This window comes from Haemaphysalis longicornis, unplaced genomic scaffold (genome assembly GCF_048455015.1).
Source record: "Haemaphysalis longicornis isolate Haplotype H1 unplaced genomic scaffold, Haemaphysalis longicornis Haplotype H1 scaffold_7, whole genome shotgun sequence".
Lineage (NCBI taxonomy): Eukaryota > Metazoa > Arthropoda > Arachnida > Ixodida > Ixodidae > Haemaphysalis > Haemaphysalis longicornis.
The window spans coordinates 145,496,839-145,502,440 of record NW_027526422.1 but is presented as its reverse complement, the minus strand read 5'-3'; the positions used below and the strand labels follow the sequence as shown (position 1 = coordinate 145,502,440).

Here is a 5,602-nt window from a genome sequence, read left to right as displayed (position 1 = left end):
CGCATGTGAACATGTATGTAAGCAATGCGCTTGTGAAAATAAGCCAATTGATCGCCATTAGCCCAGAGGTATTACGGGGCAATTCCACGTCTATGGTCAATGAATAGAACTTGTTATGAGAGAAAAATAAAGAATCGAATTGAATTGAATTGAACTTACTGCCATTGAGGCTTCATAGCAGTGACATTTTTGGATTTCCTGTCGTGCTTACAGTTCGCTCACGTCTTCACTTGAAATTATTAGCATTTATCTAAAAATTCATTGCGCCTATTTTATTCTTTTTAGTGCCTAAAACGTTGTTTTTGCCGCCTATTTTTAGCGCCTAAAACGTGCTTTTTTAGTGCCTAAAAATCCGGCCTCTAGTCATTAGTCCACCCTTTGAGAGAGAGAATTTGGAATTGAAAGAAAGAAATTGAAAGAGAGAAGAGGCCAACCTGAGAAACTGATCTTGGGCTTGCTACTTCCCACTGGGGGGAGGGAACTGGGGAGAGAAAGAGAAAAGAATGAATATGGAAGGCATAAGGAATCACAGTGAGATCGACAAAGGAACTATGTACAAGCAGTAAAACTATTACGCGGCTGACATACAATGGGGCGCTGAATTAGATTATTATTGTCCACTTTTCACCACATAATAATCGTCCATAAAAATATTGAGACGTTATTCCGCAGTCTGTTAATTTTTTTCGCAACCTACAGCCAACAATCCAGAGAAGAGTCACTAAGAATTATAAGAAGGGCTTTAACGGCTACGCTTTGCTTCCTGTTGTCAGCCAACGTGCCCGAAATGTTTGTTCAGACAAACGGTTATTGTCCAAGCGTAGTAATGCTGTCTAGAGGTTCTTTCGCTTGCTAGAGTACTTTGACAAGCACTAAACAAATGTTGAAAAGTTTGAGAACAAGCACACAGGAGGCAGTCCGGGCACTCCTCTCGTCCGATTGTGTGGAGATACTTCCAGATCAGTGCTACTCCAAGACGCCGCCGGTGTAGCAATGTCTCTTGCCTTCTGCGAAGTCGAGGAGCATGAGCGAGCGAGAACCTTTGCTCTGGATCGAGCTTATGAAGTCGTTCATGTCCATTCTGCGGCCCGCACGAATGCAAGGCTGCAGCTTGTTTACGTGCTCGGTAGAGTATCGCGTTAGCGTCTTGCCGTGTGATGGGTATAGCCAAGAGAGTTCCATTGTGGTGTGTCTGCTGTGCGTCCGCATGAGCCAATGGGCATCTGTAGGGGATAGTTGGTTCTGCATAGCTGTGTTGTAGTCTTTCTCGTCCTTGTTTACCGTCAAAGGTTAAGCGCTCTCCGTTCCAGGTAAGCCAATGTGTTAGTGAGAATTGTGGATGGGTATGTGAAGTTTCAGCCAAATGCGATTTGGTGAAACAGCCAATACCTTCTGATGGCAGCTGTAGTCGTTGCTGGCTAATCCACCTAAGTTAGTATGTCGTCATGCCAACATTCAACTTACCGTGTGGTTACTACCTTAATGTCGACCCTCTTTACGTGCCAAGCAATGTCGGAATCACTGTACGTTCAGCTGCATGTACCAGTTGTTCACGTTTTCTAAGTAAAAAGCCACGGCGCATTCACAAGGCCCACCTTCACCTGGAACCATAAAACACACTCGTGACGGGGATCCGTACTGGGATCCCATTCAACACACTTGTGTATTATTCCCATCCCATCCCAAATATTTATAAATAAGTCTGCATTGTTGCTACAGTTGGCAGATGATGTTTGTGTGCTCCATAGGCCTTGTGATGGTTTTGCATTACGATATTTATCATGCTTCCATTTTTGAAGCATTTCTTGTCACCAAGAATAGTGTCAGAGAGCTAACACTATAGCTGATTAGCGATCGCAGTGACATAGTTTGTCTCGGGTGATGGATAAAAGTCAATCTGGCATAAAGCATGTGTACAGACCTACAGATGTGCATCTAATGTTGAGTTTAAGTGCAACAAAAGTCAACATTTGTCAGTCTGCTACCTTCAGTTGTTAAAATTCTGGGAAATATGAAAGCCTAAAATTGTTAAGCTGAATAAAAAGCAGTAGAACTTACAATAATTGTCTTGAAATGTGTTGCTGTCCTCCTGCTACTTTGTACCTTTAATTTTATGCGGGTGAACAAAACTTCATGCAAAGTTTACTGGAATAGCCAACACCCCCCTTCACCATGTGTGAAATCGCTTCCGTTGTCGGTGCAGTACTGCATTCTGGGACAATCTTCCTGCTTGGAACTTCTGATTATGCTGGGTGCAAAATTGAAGGTGAATGTGAGAGAGTTTATGTTGTGGGTGCCCGAGACTTTTGGGGAGGGTGTATAGGTGGGTAGGTGAAGGGCCGTTTTAAAGGCTTCCCATTTAACATAAATTTTCTGAATTCAGGGGGTTCGAGTCGAATATAAGTCGACCTGTAGGTTATGCGACTAAGTATCAGGGTCTGTTGAGACCAGTAAGCAGCGACACCAGTAAGTTGGGAACATGCTTGGGTAAGTTAGGGGCTAAGGGCAGCAGTCGGGCCATCATGATGCAAAGGTACACCAAGATTAAACAGAGTACAAACTTGGGGGATATGAGTGCCTTGAATCGCCAGAGTAGAAATTATGGGGTTTCGGCAGGTCTACCTAGCGTGTGTAAGCGAAGCATAAGTAATGCAGACTTCTCAGCTTGGCAGAGTAGTCCTTTTGTAATGAAATATGTGTTTATAGTATCTATAGCTTACTGTAGGGTGTCGTGTTTGGCTCCAACTGACCTTGAATTCTCCACAGTATGATGTTGCCGGTTTCAGTAGGTGCCATCGTTTCTACACTAAAAAACCCACTGTACAGTTGAAGAGAAACTTGGGGGATATGAGTGCCTTGAATCGCCAGAGTAGAAATTATGGGGTTTCGGCAGGTCTACCTAGCGTGTGTAAGCGAAGCATAAGTAATGTAGACTTCTCAGCTTGGCAGAGTACTCCTTTTGTAATGAATTATGTGTTGATAGTATCTATAGCTTACTGTAGGGTGTCGTGTTTGGCTCCAACTGACCTTGAATTGCCCACAGTATGATGTTGTCGGTTTCAGTAGGTGCCATCGTTTCTACACTAAAAAATCCACTGTACAGTTGAACTGAAGAGGATAGATTTACGTTTAAATAAAACACGACCACAAGTTTTGTGTTTTATAGCGATAAACCAGGTGGTCCAGTAGTCTAGTTTGTACATGTGTACTTTCATATGTGTAAGGACCTCCTGCGATTTATTACGAGCGCTACAAAATATCAGTGGCGTTTTGCTACACCCAACCTAGACAGCGGTATCCGGCAACCGATGAATCATTATGGTGGTGTTGGTGCCAGACATATGGCTCATACCCATTGACTGTATTGAACTGCAGAGGGGCATTCGTCGAGAGAAGCTTCGCATGAGATTCAAAGAAATGTACAAAGATGCATTAAAAACAAGCGCACGCGTAGGGAAACAAAATTGCAAATAAATACATAATTAAGAAATGACTGCCAGAATGTGTGATATAGTAGTAATATGTAAAAACAAAGCCTTGAAACTAACGAAAAAAGTGAAAAAAGAAAGACAATTGTGAAACGTAGGCAAATAAAAATAAAGCAGGCAGAGAAGGTGGTGAACGCGTGACAGTGGTGCCGTCTCGCTCCTTTTTTATCTTCCCTTTCTCTACTTGTGCTACAGTATTTATTATTTTTGCGCTACCCTGTGCAATGCCACTGACGGGATATGCGCCACTGTGGCACAAAAAGACAGAAGAAAACGAGGGAAACCGCTGCGATCTGTCAAGAGGAGGAGACAATCGAACATTTCCTGCTGTCTTGCCGGCGGTTCTCCTCTATCCCAAATCGATTCCTGGAGGTTCCCCTCCGGCGCCTCGGTCTTTCCTTGTCTGTATCGAATTTACTGTCATTTGGGGCATCGGGTTTAGGTTTCTGCAACGGGGATGTTTGTCGCGCCCTTCACGCTTTTATTTCACAATCCGGTCGCCTACCCTGTTAAAAGGCACTGCGTACTTTCTTTCTCTGGTACGTGTAGTATCTGTTTTTACTTCAGTATGTTATAGTTTTTTTTCCTCAAAATTGCCAACATCACTTCCCTCGCACTCCACAGCTCTAGTTTTCCCCTAGATTGAATTCTTGACCAGTTTCCCCAATCTGACTTGGCGAATCCCCCAGAGTGGGTACGCGCCACTGATTTTTGGTTCCAACCAACCAACCAATCGTTCATGCACCACAGCTCCCTCGGAGCCCAAGCACCGCCGTGTGGTGTAAATTGGTGTCGACAAGAACTATTACCTGAGTACTTTCAAAAGCCATGGAATCTCGCGTCTCTATTGAGAAGCTTATGAGCTGCGCAGCTTCGGTGGTGGCAGCGTCGAAAAGCAAGCCTCGCAAATTTGTCGAGACTGTGCAACTCCTCATTGTGCTGAAGAAATGGGATCCGCGGAAGGACGGCCGCTTCTACGGCGCAGTCAAGGTTCAACACCCTCCGAGGCACAAGTTCCGAGCCTGCATCTTGGGCGACCAGCAGCACTGCGACGAAGCCAAGGACTTGGACGTGCCCTGCATGAACAAGGAACAAATCGATCAGATGAGCAGAAGCAGCACGAAGCTAAACAAGCTGGTTAAGACATACGACGGCTTTCTAGCGTCTCCTTCGCTTTTCAGCCAGCTTCCCGGTCCCTTTCGCCGAGTGCTGTATGTTGCAGGAAAGGAGCCTGCACTGCTAACTCACGAGGACTCCATGGCTGCCAAGGTCGACGAGCTAAAGATCACTGTCTCCTCCCGTATGCGGCGAGCGGGGTCCCTGTGTGTCACTGTCGGCAATGTCGGCATGACTAAGGAAGAGCTGGCGGAAAACATGCTCGCCGTCTTCAACTACATGCTCCCGCTGGTGAAGGGCGCCTGGCAGAATATCCGCTCAGTATCGGTCAAGTCAACCATGGGACCCCCGCAACGACTCTACAGTTGAGCGGTCCTACGAGCGCTTTTATGATGTGTGCTTTGGGATATTGGATATTCTAAGTAAATTTCCGGCGTAAGAAATTAGGATAAAATGTGCGCGTTTGTTTTACACCCGCTACCATACATTTACGTAGGAATTAGTAGCTTGCACTACGCAATAGAGTTCGTTTGGCGGTGGTTCTGCAGAAGGTGTTGCGCCATTTTGATTTTTAATGTTCCAGATTGTCTGCGAGTCATCAGGTCACGCACGGCCTTTTTACAATAAGAGATTTGAAAGTAGCTTTGCTAAAGTGAACTGAGTTGGAGCTGTCAGTTGAGGGATCCCATGACTGTTCTCAGCTATTGTGGGTTTTTATTCTCTGCAAAGTTTTCCCACCATAGTAGACTGCGGATGCACGGATGCACGATCAGATTGGCGTCCTTCATGCATTTGTCCGCTCGACGAGGGCGACCATGAGCTTCCATATTGCTCGACGTGCTTGACTGAAACACGTGATTGACTAAAACCCTAAAAGAAGTGATTCGCTGCGTATACATGAGAAGAGAAGCTACATTCCTTTCAAAGATAGGTACAAGCCCTTAACTTCCGGTGATAGCAAAACTTTAATTAAACGAGTTGATATGCCACCTCCAACT

General features: G+C 45.1%; 1 pseudogene; it reads left to right on the top strand.

Annotated features, from left to right (window-relative positions):
• Window positions 1-4,316: 4,316 nt before the first annotated feature.
• LOC144146586 (large ribosomal subunit protein uL1 pseudogene) lies at window positions 4,317-4,973 on the top strand (annotated as a pseudogene).
• Window positions 4,974-5,602: the final 629 nt, after the last annotated feature.